The sequence below is a fragment of the Meleagris gallopavo genome, chromosome 8 (genome assembly GCF_905368555.1).
Source record: "Meleagris gallopavo chromosome 8, MGAL_WU_HG_1.1, whole genome shotgun sequence".
Lineage (NCBI taxonomy): Eukaryota > Metazoa > Chordata > Aves > Galliformes > Phasianidae > Meleagris > Meleagris gallopavo.
The window spans coordinates 25,228,758-25,242,297 of NC_139411.1; the positions used below are offsets into that span (position 1 = coordinate 25,228,758).

General features: G+C 42.1%; 1 long non-coding RNA gene across 5 annotated transcripts in view; it reads left to right on the top strand.

Annotated features, from left to right (window-relative positions):
- The first annotated feature begins 66 nt into the window (after positions 1-66).
- Positions 67-13,540, top strand: part of LOC109368846 (uncharacterized) — an 83,621-nt gene continuing 70,147 nt past the window's right edge. For 2 of the 5 annotated variants that reach the window (XR_014884587.1, XR_014884589.1), the window contains exons 1-4: positions 68-396; positions 5,948-6,051; positions 6,324-6,479; positions 11,938-12,108. This is a non-coding gene — a long non-coding RNA (uncharacterized LOC109368846). Of the gene's footprint in view, positions 397-5,947; positions 6,052-6,323; positions 6,480-11,937; positions 12,109-13,540 lie in introns of all 5 variants that reach the window. The other 3 variants (XR_014884590.1, XR_004160537.2, XR_014884588.1) reach the window with 2 other exon arrangements.

A 13,540-nucleotide genomic window follows, 5' to 3' on the forward strand; every position in this document is an offset into this window, starting at 1 on the left:
ACGGAGTGAGAGTAAGGGAGGTGGGGGCGCGCAGGCGCGAATCTTGGCGCTGATCTCAGGCGCATGCGCGAATCTTGGCGCTGATCTCAGGCGCATGCGCGGGGCCGAGGGCGGTGCTGCGGTGCGCGGGGTTCGGCTGTGAGTGGCGGGGCGGGAGGCTGCGCGCTGTGCTATGCTGCGCTCCGCAGCGCTCCGCAGCGCTCCGCAGGTCGATCAGCCTTTGTAACTGAAGCCTTCCTTGGTGAGAGTGTACAAAGTGCAGACATCAAGCGGGCAGGAAGGCGCAAGGCTCCGCACAGCTCGTCTGCAAGGACGCCTTGCTCGCGAGCCTCTTTTATCTTGGTAGCGACGTAGCAAAGGAAGAAAGTGTTTGTGGTAGCCTAAGCAGGAACAAAAGTAAGGAGGTTGTTTTACTAATATAAAACGTTTTGTTCGTCATTAATACTGAAATCGTATCTACAATTCCGGAGCTCTGTGTGGTCTGCAGAGTTGCAGTAAGATCCATCAGTATTGCTGGATGGCTGCAAGTGCCTGTCTCTCACTGAAAGGCTGAAATGCCCAATCTGGTTCTGTTAAAGGTAGATTGGAAGTGACTTGATTACAATATATGAGTAATTTGAAAGGAAAACGATACGAAGTATTCAAAACATAAAAGCATAGAGAAGCCCAGTTGATTGGAAGCTAAAGGTATGCAGAATAATTAGAAGATTCAGTAATTAAAGGTGATTTTCTGGAACCCCTCTTGCTATGGTGAGAGAGAGAGGATATTTTTTTCTCTTGTTTTCTTCAAATCAGAATAATGCCTTTTTAGAAGCTCTTTCACCACATGCTATAATTTAAGCATGCGATTCCACGTATAAGAAAACAACCCAGGACCTGAAACCACCAATCTTTAACTCTTATAAATTGGAGGTTTAAATTAATTATATCCTTAAAATTGACTTACTTTCGCCTTTGGCTACAGATGTTTTTTTGTTCTTGACAAAATGATGTCTTTTGTACTATACAGAAGAGAAAAAATATAATATAGACTTTGTGCTATCTTAGAGATTACAGTTCCCAAACAATATGTTTTATAGTTCGTGGAATGGTCAGTATTTGGGGAATTATCTATTAGCTCTATTTAAAATGATATATATCCAGTTGCCAAGATTCTGTTCTTTCTGTATTTGTTAAGAGATCAGAAGAATTTCACACGTGTTTGTGCCATATCGGGGCATTTCTGACTGTACTGAGCACTTTCATATTTGGGCAGCGGAACTTCCTCTCTTCACAAATCCTCAGGTTTACTGAGCTGTGCCTATGCTGTAGTTTGCTGGGAGATGTGTTTCCATCGACCAGCTGATGTACGGACGTTTTTGGGCTGCCTCTGGAGGTTGGTGTCCAATAGGTGGTGCTGCTGCTGCACACACGGCGAGCTCTGGTAACGAGCATCGCAGGAAACTTCTATTGTCCAACCAAAATTACAGCTCTTTTGACATTATTTTTATAATTGGAACTAATAACAACATATATCTGAACTTATTTTCGAAGACGTCTGCATCTATCCAGTCTTTTCATGTGTGCGTTCTCTAATGTTAAATCCTGAAGCAGTAAAGGGTGAGACAGGAGGTGAGGGCTGAGTTCTCAGCACAGAACCACAGAATGGCCAGGGTTGGAAGGGACCTCAAGGCTCATGAATCTCCAACTCCCTGCCGCATGCAGGGCCACCAACCTCCCCATTTGATACTAGACCAGGCTGCCCTGAGCCCCATCCAACCTGGCCTTGAACACCTCCAGGGATGGGGCATCCACAGCCTCTCTGGGCAGCTGTTCCAGCACCTCACCACCCCCATAGTAATGAACTTCCCCCTGACGTCCAACCTAAATCTTCCCTCTCTCAAAACCATTTCCACTTGTCCTGCTGTTAGCAGAAACAATCATACCCGAAGGCTTCATGGCCTTGTTGTTCAGCTTTGTATGGACAGATTGCTGGGACCTTGTCACCGGTAAAAATGTGGCTTTTGCAAACAAAATAGCCTTTGTCACAGAAAGTGAAATCTAAATGTAGACTCAAATGGAGAAGCTGGAAGTTCTGATACTTTCCTGGCAGGTATTATCCTGGTTGTAGTGCAGTATGTCCAGCTTGAAAGATGGTGGGCAGTTCCTTGGGATCAAACTGCCAAGTACTTTTTGATGCTTCAATTACAAGCATTGCTTTCCTGAAGATATTTTTGTTTTCCTTGTAGTTGAACTGTGCTTTGTTTTTTTGTTTTTGTGATTGTTAGTGGTTATTCTATTTTGCTTTCTGTTTATTTGTATAACTGTTTGTTATTGTAGGCAGAGCTATCCAGTTTGCCCATAGATGCAGTTTTGTGATATTTGCTACTGCAAGGCATTGTTTTTGTTGCTCCTGCAAAGATTGGGCTGAATTGTTTTTTTATACCCTGGCTCTTTGGTTCTGACAAGACTTTGAAAACCTTCAGCAGCTTCAGCTTACGAAACTGAATTACAGAAAAAAATGCTCATGGGCTGGGCATGAGATTAGAAGCCAGCAGGTTAAGAGTTTCCAGTCTCTTTGTTGTAAATCGTGGAGTTGAAATTTCATACAGAAATTCTTCTTGTTTTAAGGATGGTTTGGCTCTTGTTGGCTTTTTTGTTTGTTTGTTTTTGCTGTTACACTCTCCTGAAACTTGGCCCAATTATTGGTGTTTGAAATACCTGTTCTTACAGGAGTTTGTTTGAGAAGTGAATTAGGTAAGCATCCACAGCTCTGAACACAATTAAACTCTCTGTAACCCCAGTACCCAACCTGAGGTATGGTGCTAAGCAGAGAAACTGAGAGTTCTGACATGTTCTGTACTCTGAATGATTACAGTAATTATGCCCCATCAGTGAAAAGGCCCAGTGACTCAAAGTGAGGGGGAGAGGTGAATCAGAATTGAATGAGGATTAAGAGACAGGGCAGAGCATCATGGAGATAAGAAGAAAGGGTCAGAATTAGGGAGAACTGGCAGGAAGCCTGCATCCATTGGGGCATCGCCTGCTCCAGAAGAGCCTGAGGTTGTGGGCTTTCTGTTCACCTGCTGTTGACAGCTTTGTGAAACCTGATGAAATGGTGGCTCCCATAGGAAGTCGCAACCTGCCAGCATGCGGCTGGTCTGTTGGATGGGTCAGGCCTACACAACAGGCAGATTGTCAGGTGGTTTTTCAGCTCAGTGTGTGCCTCCAGTACGGAGGAATGTGCCACGTCAAGGTGTGACTTCTCTCTGTGAGGCACTCTACCATCTGGGGCAGTGAGCGTGTCAGTGCTGGCTGCCTGGGGCCTTCAGCAGGCTGCTGGAGATGCTGGTTCTGCAGCTCAGGGTGCTGGGAAGGCTGTGGCTGAGATTGCCTCTGTTCACACGAAGTTTGGATGAGAGCTAAGCTGAGAAGATGATGGGAGGTTGGAAATAGGGAGCAAGGGCCAGCGCAGTGGGTAGAAGTGCCTGGGAGGATTAGAGGAGCCTGAAGCAGTGAGCCAGCAGCGTGGGAGGGTTGGGAAGCAGGAACTCGAGGTTAACATGGGAACAGCGTAGGGGTACTTTGTGTTTATGTGTGGGGAGAGACCTGGGAAGCACGGAACAAGGAGTGCTGCTGTGATGAACGGAGGGATTGGTGTGGGGGCAGGAGACAAAAGCCTGGCAGCAGCTCCGCTCTGCTCCCAGCAGCTCCGCTGTGTGCCAGCAGCCCCTGCTCTGCGCTGCCATCTGACAGCAGTGCCCCCTCAGCTGTGTCTGTGCTGCTGCCCCGAGCCCACCCACCCCTGCTGGTGCCAGCGCTGCAATGGGCTCCTTGGGTGACTTTGCTTTTTGTCTTTTATTAATGCAAGCACATTATGTTGTGAGAATTAATACAAAGCACCTGAAATCCCAGCATGAACCTGGCCTACACGTCTGTAGTTTGACCACTTCTGCTTGTGTGTTAGGCTACAGTCTTTAATTACATTACCAAATGCCTTCATCCTCTTCCTCTTAATCTCTGCTCCATTCAGTACACAGGATTTACAGTAATCAAGGATGTGTAGTTAAAATAGTAAAAGAAGATTGTTTTTTTTTTAAGTTCTGCTTCTCTTTTTGTTGCATTTTAAAGGAAAGTGAGATGAGGGAAGAGAAAATGAGGTTTGCAAGAGGGCAACAGAGCGCCGCTATAGAGATCTGAGTTCAGTTTCCTGTGTGGGAATATCTGCACTCTGTGAACGATGCGGACTTGTGTGTAGAAAAATAAAGCTGAGAGTGTAAACGTAGAGCAGATTCCACCATGGGACTTGACACTGGAAAATGACTGAAGGAACTCAGACTCAGCTGGAGGTACTCCTGCTGCCAGTGGGGCACGATTGGATTGTCTTCAGGAACTCTGTACTATCCTAGTTATGAAGGATCATAAAGTCTCGACCTGCAACAGTTACCATTCCTCATCAGCATTCCTTAAGCTGTATTGGGTTGTTGTTTTGGGTCATCAAAACCAGAATGAAGTAATTTGAGACATGATAATTTATTTGTAAAGAGAGTACTATTTATTTGATGCCTCTTCTAAAGTTAATGAGACAGAACTTTAATTAGTCCCTCAGACACCTTTGGTTATTTGTATCTCTATTTCTCCACCCTCCAGTAGAAAAAGGGATAATAAAGTTACATTGTATTATGGAAATTAATATTTAAAGAATGCTGAGATGCAATACTGATGAGTATCAATGAAAGGCAGTAGGAAAAGGAAGAATTCTCTCTTTAAAATAGAATTTGAGGAGTCCTTAGCAAAGACGTCATCTGAAAGAAGAGGTTGGAAATGTTGAAGTTACTCTGGCAAGCTCTGCTGACATTGAACCAGGTTGTGAGCAGAATGTAAGACTACTAAGGCCACTTTGTCATGCCACGTTTTACTCCCATGCTGAGGGCCTTGAGGTTGCCCATAGTCAACATTTCTAAGGGTGAATTATGCTGGGGTTGTTTTTGCTGTTTACATCACACATGAACCTCTAGAGAAACACTGGCTCTTCTATAGTAGCTGCAGAATTCAGATGGACCCATGTACTTTCTTCACTGACGTAAACATGTGTGGTCTACACAACATCCCAAATAGGCACATCCTTGTTCCAAACTCTTCCATCATTCCTTTTACTGACAGACTTTGAGACACGTTCTCCTAAGTGAGAGAATTTCTGAAGTATGCATATAGCGGCGAGATGTGGCATCAGCCCATCTTGTTGCAAGAATGGACTTGTTAAATGTTCCCTTCTACATCGTGTTAGTCACTACTTGAGCCGCAAGGCTGCTTTCATGTGGTTTAACATCCTGTTCTTGGTAATGTTGTCTTACACCTGATGCAATGCTTAGGGAAGCTGAAATTCCTGCAGATGTTTCCTCAGAAAATGAAACTGAAATTTCTCTTACAGTAATTGTTGTGCATGTCACTGCAGCTGTCTCCAAACAAAGTCAGTTTGGATTCTTGGCAAGCAAATATCATTATTTAGAGGCTAATGATGAGAGTAGGGCATCTCACTTGAGCAGTTAAAGCTCTCTTTATCAATATTTCCAGTTATATGTCGCTTGAAAGAGAAAAGGATGTGGGGCTTCTAGTTGATATTTCTCCAAATGCTAACTTTCATATTAAAATGTTGCAAATCTATCCTAATATGGTGGGGAAGCCAATATGGCAGGTTATCAGAAGCATACCAAGATACAGCAGCTCTGCAAGCCTGACTACATGATTCCTGTTCACACAAAGGCATCAACACATCTAGGCGCTGGGATAATTGTTGTTCATTGTGCGTTGAGCAAAAAGATAGGAACTTTTTGTTTGGATGCTTTTTTAAAATTTTACTTCCAAGGTTTTCTCTTACGGGTGCTATTGACACCCCTGACTTACAAAGGAAATAAATGTGGACTTGATTTGTTATGCAGTTTCATATACTGTATTTTTTTTCGTGCAGGTCTGGATTCCCCATGCTGTGCTTCCTTGGGAGAGAGCTCAGCTCTTCGGTGTGGTTACAGACCCAAAGCTTCAGGGCTGCAGGAGGATTTGCAGCTTGCCTTGGTACTTTGTTGATGGGTGGTGGATTCTAATGAGGTTCCCTGCAATGGGGATGTTTGTCCTCTTCCTGGTCAAGGCTACCGGCATGATTTGATGAGTGCCATCAAACAGTGGACCCTGAACTATTGCCAGTAGAGAGAGCTTAAAATGAAAAGCAGCTGTTGTCGTTGGGAACAAGATGGTAGTCACTGTGGTCAGCATAGTAATATTGCTATGGGCATTATCCCTTGTAATAATTTTTCTTGTTATATTCATGGCATTTTTTTTTTCCCAAGGAGAATAACTCTTGAATTGACAGAGGAAATGGTTGTATTCAGCAGTGGGCAAAGTGCTGTCAGAAATTCAAACACTGCCTCTGGAGAAAACCTGAAATTATTTCTGCAGAGGTTCCCAGATCTCTGCTACCACCCTTAGCATGCCATGCTAGTGGAGTAAGTTTCTCTTGTAAATTTGATTTGTCTGGTTTGATACTATTGCAGTACCTTTTGAATGAATTAACTTGGTGTCCAGTCACACTAATTATTTAGATGCAGACTGCTTTTCTCACGGTTTTGAGGTTTACACCAGGTCAGTAATGTACTGTACGTTTACAGGACGGGTGCTGCCCAGAGCATGTTTAGTCCAACACCTGTTCTTGTGTTTGTCAGAGTAATCTGATGTGTGGTTTTTAATTGCATAATGGGGAGACGCGAATTTCCACAGCCTAAGGAAGGATGGACAAGGATGGACAACTAATCAGCTAAAGTGCAGCAGAGAGCTGAGCCTTCTGGGTTTTAAGGCTTGGTGGGGTTTTATGCTTGAACTTTTTAAGCATCAGTCTCAGAATCTCCTTGGGATTTGCCAAGCAGGCGAATAAACATGAAAAGCTACATATGGATCCCAGCTGCCTGCAAGCAGTACTGCTCCATGGCTTCAACACGAGTCACAACAGCTTTATGTCTAACATTTTTTCCTCTTTCTGCCCTCCCTCCCACACCTGATGAAACTATTTAGCTTTGAAATGTCGGGAGGCCACATACCTGAAGCAGCAGTGGGCTTGTTTAAACATCATTTGCTGGTATTATAGATCCAGATATGACTAATAAGGAAATTTCTTCATTTGCTGTCAGTGGATGACCAATTTGTGCTAGCATGAGGAACAAAGCCAGCACGAGGGGGTTGTGTTGCCCAGGGAGCAGCTCTGTCCCTGGAGTGAGTCACGATGCTGATGTCTTTAGCCACAGGGAGAAAGCACAGTAACAAAACTAAATGTCTCTTTTTTTTGCCTTCTACCTCTTTCTGGAGGTATCTCTAAGCAGACTGACATCCCCAACACCCATAATGTTAACATTTCTGGATTTAGAGCATTCACAATTTCCCTTTTGTTGTAATAAAGTGAAGAAACTAACTACCTGCTAAACCAGAATAGTGAGTGTGGTAAATATTTATTTCAGTATCTTTAGTTGACTTTTCATAGTAAATTTCTTTTTAAATCACTTCTGGGATTCAAACGTACATTGCCAAAGAGGAGAAGACAGAGACTTGTTTTTCTTCCAGAGTCTGTGTTCCTTTTGGAGTTAGAGAGCAGGCTCAACATCATTATCATTACCAAATTACTGCATGCTCCGAAATCATATTGACAACTGTAGACATCCGTGCAGCAGAGTCACCCTGTGCTTGGAGAGTAGCTGTGTGCTCAGCACTGCCCCAGGTCTCTGCTGAGATGGGAGGGCAGCGTGTTCACAGCTGACAAATGCTTTTAGAGGAGTCTTCAATTAAGTCAGTAGATCTTTCCTAATTCCATTTCCTGCTGTACTAAAAACTGCCTACCAGTAGATGATGATGCTTTTCAAACCATGAAACCATCTTAAAAATTTAATCTGGCTAATATGTAAAACCAGTAACAGAATCAGAGCTCAATAAAATATAGACATGATTTTAGACTAATGTAAAGCAAGATCAAATTAGGCTGTGATATAATTTTAAGGCTAACCTTGAGGGAGCTGTTGTCAGAAACCATGGTTCGGAGTGGTTGAAATATTAGATCAGCCTTGCTAATCCTTTCTTTTTTATTTATTTAGTGAAACCTCTTGGGAAATACTCCGTCTAGATTTCTTTGGAGCTTCTGAACAGATTTGATCAGGGAAACAGTATTGTTTTTGGAACTCTTCAAGTCTCTGTGGACTATTACTATCATCAGCTGTATTAATAATACAGGTGTTTTTAGCATAGAGTATTCAGTAACTATTGATTCACTTCTCTTTTGGAGCTAGTCAAGCTTCCAGAGAGCATATTTCCATTTTCATGGCATTAAAACACTCTGTGTGTCTAATAAGACCAATTATTGACATGTCAATATCCTTAAAGTAGAAACAGGAAGAGAGGAAGGAGAATATGAAATAATAGACGGAAGGAAATTAGGGGTGGTTTAACCTGCAGATGAGGGTTAACAATTTGAGTTCTGCTGCAGGAAGAAATGTGACTTTGAATCAATGTATAGTGCAAATGGCATGGGCAAACTGAACTAAGTTAAATGCACGTTTGCCTCACACACACACACACAAAAAAAAAAAACAACAAAAACAGAATAGCCTTGTGGAGCTGTTTGTTTTCATTAGACTAATCTGCCTCTGCTTGGATTTGTTTTTGAAGCTGCCAACAGTAGAGTAGCTAAGTGCCATCGCTTGGGCTTAGCTATCTTTGCCTCGCTATGTTTTGCTTTTGTGTATAAAAAAAATTAACAAAAGTTATATTTTTATTTTGGGGCTGTTCTTGTAATAACATGCTTGTTAATTGCATTCTTAAGTAGCTTCTACTGTAGTTGACTTTCTCCATTCCTTCTTTTCCATTATGATGGGCTTCCATTTGAGTTAGCTTCAGCTGTGTTAGAAGTTCACCTGGTTGGAGACAAAGGACTGAGATGTCCCTTGGGCAGACAGTGACCTGCCCATGGAGTAAGCAGCACACAGCTAGCATGAGGATGTGGGCCGCAGTGGAAGGGGCCTGTGTCTTTGTGCCATTTCTGGGGTGTGTGTAAGGTGATATTTGGTGCAGAAAAGTTGGGTACCTTAAGGTTTCAAAGGCTTACTGCACAATTAAACCACTTAGGAGTCCTGCTTACAGTTTTGTGCTATTTCTTCTACTGTTAGAATTGGTCTTCTGATTCTGAAAACAAGAGGACATGCAACTAACTTGTTTGTGCACCCATATTCAGATTTGGTTCAGGCTTGTGAGGGGAGATAGCTAAGTTAAGCTCACTGGTGCTCATTTGGTGTTCCGATGTAAGCAGTTACTGGCACCTCTTGTGGGGTTTTGCTGGGATTTACATGAAGATGGTAACTTACAGCATGGGGGTCTGAGGTATTGATAGGGATTTGATTTTGCCACTTTTTTTTTTTTTTTTGGTCACTTCTATCTTACCATTGCTGCACTTCTGCAGACTGGAAACATCACAAGGTAGAGGGCGGCAGGCGCGTGACTTATGCCACACATTCAGACTCCTCAGCTGGAGCATATAACGAAAGCAGGGTGCTTGGTTGCTCAGCTAAGTAATTTATTTTACCCATTGATGCTTAAAATAGTCTCGAGGCAGCCTGACGCATGCTCTGCTCTCTTGTGGCCCACATAACATATGTTGATGTGAGAGCTGTGAGCCCTCTGTTCTTCCCTACCGCGTCCTTCCTCCTTGCCTGCTGTCGCAGCCTGACCCTCGCGTTCCCCCAGTGCTGCTGGATGGAACGTGTGTGTGGCTCCAGCATGGGCTGAGCCATGGGCAGGTGACGCAGAAGGTTCTGAAGCACACAACTTCAGAAAGCTACAACTCACAGGGAAAAATGAGCGTCTATCAGGTAAATACGCCAATGGAAATGAAACTTCGGGACACTTCTACAGACATGACTAATCCTACGCATGCTGTTACTCAGCTAGCGAAGCATATTATCAGGAAAGGTCCCAGAGCTCCTAATTATAAGCTAATAAATGAAAACCTCATGTTTTCTGTAATAAACAGAATCGCTGAATCTAATTTTGTCGTCTGTTCCTTTCCCCTTCAAAAAATAAACCACTCAAATGTTTATAGCCATGCAAGAGAGAGAACATCATTTATAGTAAATGTGTGCTTTGCCTGCAGTCCATGTGTTCCCTCCTGATTCTTGCTGTTTCTCACTTCAAAATTTAAAACTCTGAAAAATGATTGACTCCAAATTAATTTGTAAAAGCATCCTTTTGGCTTACTTTGTCATCTGTGAGCTGTATGATGACGATAGCAGTTGTAATTTATCAGGCTTGTATCATCAGTAAGTTGTGTGTAGTGGTTGAGGGCAATTAGAAGGGATGACACAACAAATAGTCTTTTTGAATGGACTTGGTAACAGAACTTCAAATAAGCACATTATTTAGAGTTTGGTTATTGCATAACTAAAAATAAAAATAAAATGCAGAACCTAAGATGGATCCAAACTTGCCATCTGCTTGATTTGGTTCATATTTTAAAACAAATATGAACCAAATCAAGCAGATCCTATCTCAAGTTTCTGCAAGGATATTAGTTTATTCCACTTTTCCTTAAATTATAATTTCAGGTCTTCAGTTGGTCTTTGAAAGTTAAGTTAACAGCAAAACAAAAATGAGTTAATCCAAAAATTGCAGAAAAAAATCATGGCTTCAGGTTTTCCCTTGGCTTCTTGGCTGCCAACCCCCAAGATTGTAGATGTGAGTTTCCTTCCTCTCTCCTTTTGGTTCACGTTGTAGCATTCACTCCCAGTTAGTGTTTAAGGCTGCATCTTCTACTGTGGGGCCATTTAAGGTTTATAAACTGCCAGAGTCCCAAGATCTGTGTGTGCAAACATAGCATCTTCTACTCCAGGCGGAATTTACACGAGGATTATTACCTTTTCTCCACATTAATTCTTTCTCCGTTGGACACAGCTAATTTCTTCAGAAATGGAACGTATCCAGCATTGTAACCTGTTTCGTTCTCTGTCCTGTCAGTGTGACTTTGAAGAGTCTTAATCTTTTAATCTTAATAAGGGTGAAATATCCCATTTTCCTGCTGATCTACTTCAGGAGTAGACAAACATCAGCTCAGTCCAAGGGCTGGGTTTGGCCTTTGATGGCTTCTTTAAAAGCAGTACTTCCCCCCGTTCTGTATTATCTTGGTTCTTTATTTATGGGTAGTGTGAATGGATAGAAATTACTTCTTTTTATATGGTGATAAGTTTGGCTGCAGTGAAAATGTAATTACTTGGAGAATTCTCACTGTAGTTGGAGGCACTGAATTAAAGTTTCTGGGTGGAGTGTGAACAGCTGATTTTGATTAGTCGACCCTGGAAAATTAAATGTCTCAGGTTGTCTGTTGATTATGAAGTGGTAGTTTATCCTTGGGTCGTTCCAGCTGGTACAGGTACAAGGTAAAATTTTACAGAGGAAGTTCTTGCTAAACATGAAACAAGTATGCAGATCCCAGCCTGCTTCATAGTAAACAGGAATCCATGCATAAAAACGGCATCGCTTTCAACAAACCACATTTATAAGCAATAGCTCAAAGACAAGGACAGCTCAAGCAAGGACAGGTTGTGTTATACTGAGGCTATTCCTATGTAGTTAATGGGTATAATAGATCTATCTGCATTTCATTTCACTGTCCAGTTTGCAATCAGCCTGGCTTTGCCTAGCAATGCTATTTGTGTTCTTAACTGAGATGGTACAGGCCTGTTCTTGGTGTAGGTTTGTGTTCCATCATTTAGGTGCCCACGTGCTTGGCAGAGAAATGCCCTGGCAAATGAGAAATATGTCAGAAAATATATTTTAAAGAAGCTGAAACATCATGCTGCATAAAGCTGACATACATTCAATCAGTTTAGCATGTTTAAAAGCAAAAAAAAAGTAATTTTAGGTTATTTCTTCTTTCAGAGGTGTCCCTGCCAAGATGGAGTTCCAGCTGGATCAGTTTTGGAAGACTACTTCAAAGCTTCAGTGTCCTGCCATGAGTCTGCCTGCCATGCCGACATCTTGCTTGTTTGTTCTTCTGCCTCTACCACTCAACAGCATTCCTCTTTTCAGCCACGGTTTGTTACAAGATAGGTAAGCTGAAACATATGGGCTCAAAGTAGAATTGCTTTGGATAGTGAGGAGATGAGGGGATATGAGGAAATTAACATTCTTACTAGCTCAAGAGCAAATGTCTTCTCTGTTTAGAACATCATGTCATTCTTGCAGTTTGCTGTTTGAATAGTGTGTCATGAAAGTGGCATCTGCCAAATACCAAGCAGGCATTTCGGTTCTTTGTGTTGTCATTCTCTGTGAAATAAATGGAAGGGGTTTGAACGAAAGACAGTCTTCATACAGCAGCCTGTCACTTTGCAAAGCAGCTGTGAAATTAATGGGAGCACAAATGAAAAGCAGCTGATAATTAGGCTGCTGGGTGTTAATTTTAAATAGAAATTAGGTAATCAAGAGAATGCTATCGAGAGGCATATACTTTGTTTGTGGTGGGTTTTTTTGTTTTTTTTTTTTTTTAATATCCTAAGGAGGGTTCCAGCTGGGTGACATGGCAAATTACAGCTCCTGGTACGAATTTGGTATCAGAAGGGATTCAAGGGTCTTACTGAGCTTGAAAGGAAGTGGATTGTGATGGTAAGGATAGTATAGTGAAGTATGAGTTTTATTTGTAGTAAATAGGCTGTGAAACTTAGTTGAAATTACTTTTGTTGTTGATCTACACATCTGATTTGTTGTGTTGTTATTCTGAAACTCCCATCAGGGCATGAGGGTGCGCATAAAAGAACGGAGAAGGCACATAGGTATTCCTCCATTTCTGCTATGGTGGGTTTGCTAGATAGAACATTAATCAGTGATTTTGGCTTAAGGATTGTAACACATCATGACAGAAGGCATGTGGAGTCTGTTCTTTCAACGAGTGAGTAATTATTTAATTACCACGCCTCTTCTGTGCAATCCAAAAGAAGAGGAGACCTCTTGGTGTTAATCAGACCATAAGACATACCTGTATCTGAATTGAAAACCCTAAATCAAAGAGGGGACCAGAACACAACTTATCTGATAACAAAATAACACTTCTTTACATTCTGAAAGGTTTTACATTAGCATGTGATTTTTCTGAAATTCAGAGTTGAGTTTGATTTGATTCACATTTGATTTGCATGCTTGTATTGAACCATGTGATTTGCACATCTCTATGTCAAAAATCAAAGGGAGCACTCAAAAACATGGGCTTCTTCAGCTCCAAAACAAAAGCCACTCCTCTTCAGTCAGGGATTTCAGGTCATGATTTATTACACCCTCTGTTATTTGTGTGATTTTTATTTCCTTTTATACTGGGCATGAGAGAAGCTCTGAAACTTGCTTCTATGATGATGCTCTCTTGTGCTCGGTGGTAGACTATTGCATGGTGCTAGTTTCTCTGTCTCCGCTGTCTAGCTAAGCAGCCCCTGCTGTCTTTCTCTGTGGCTGTTCACTGGGCCGTGGAACGACATTCTAGATAACACTTTGCTTC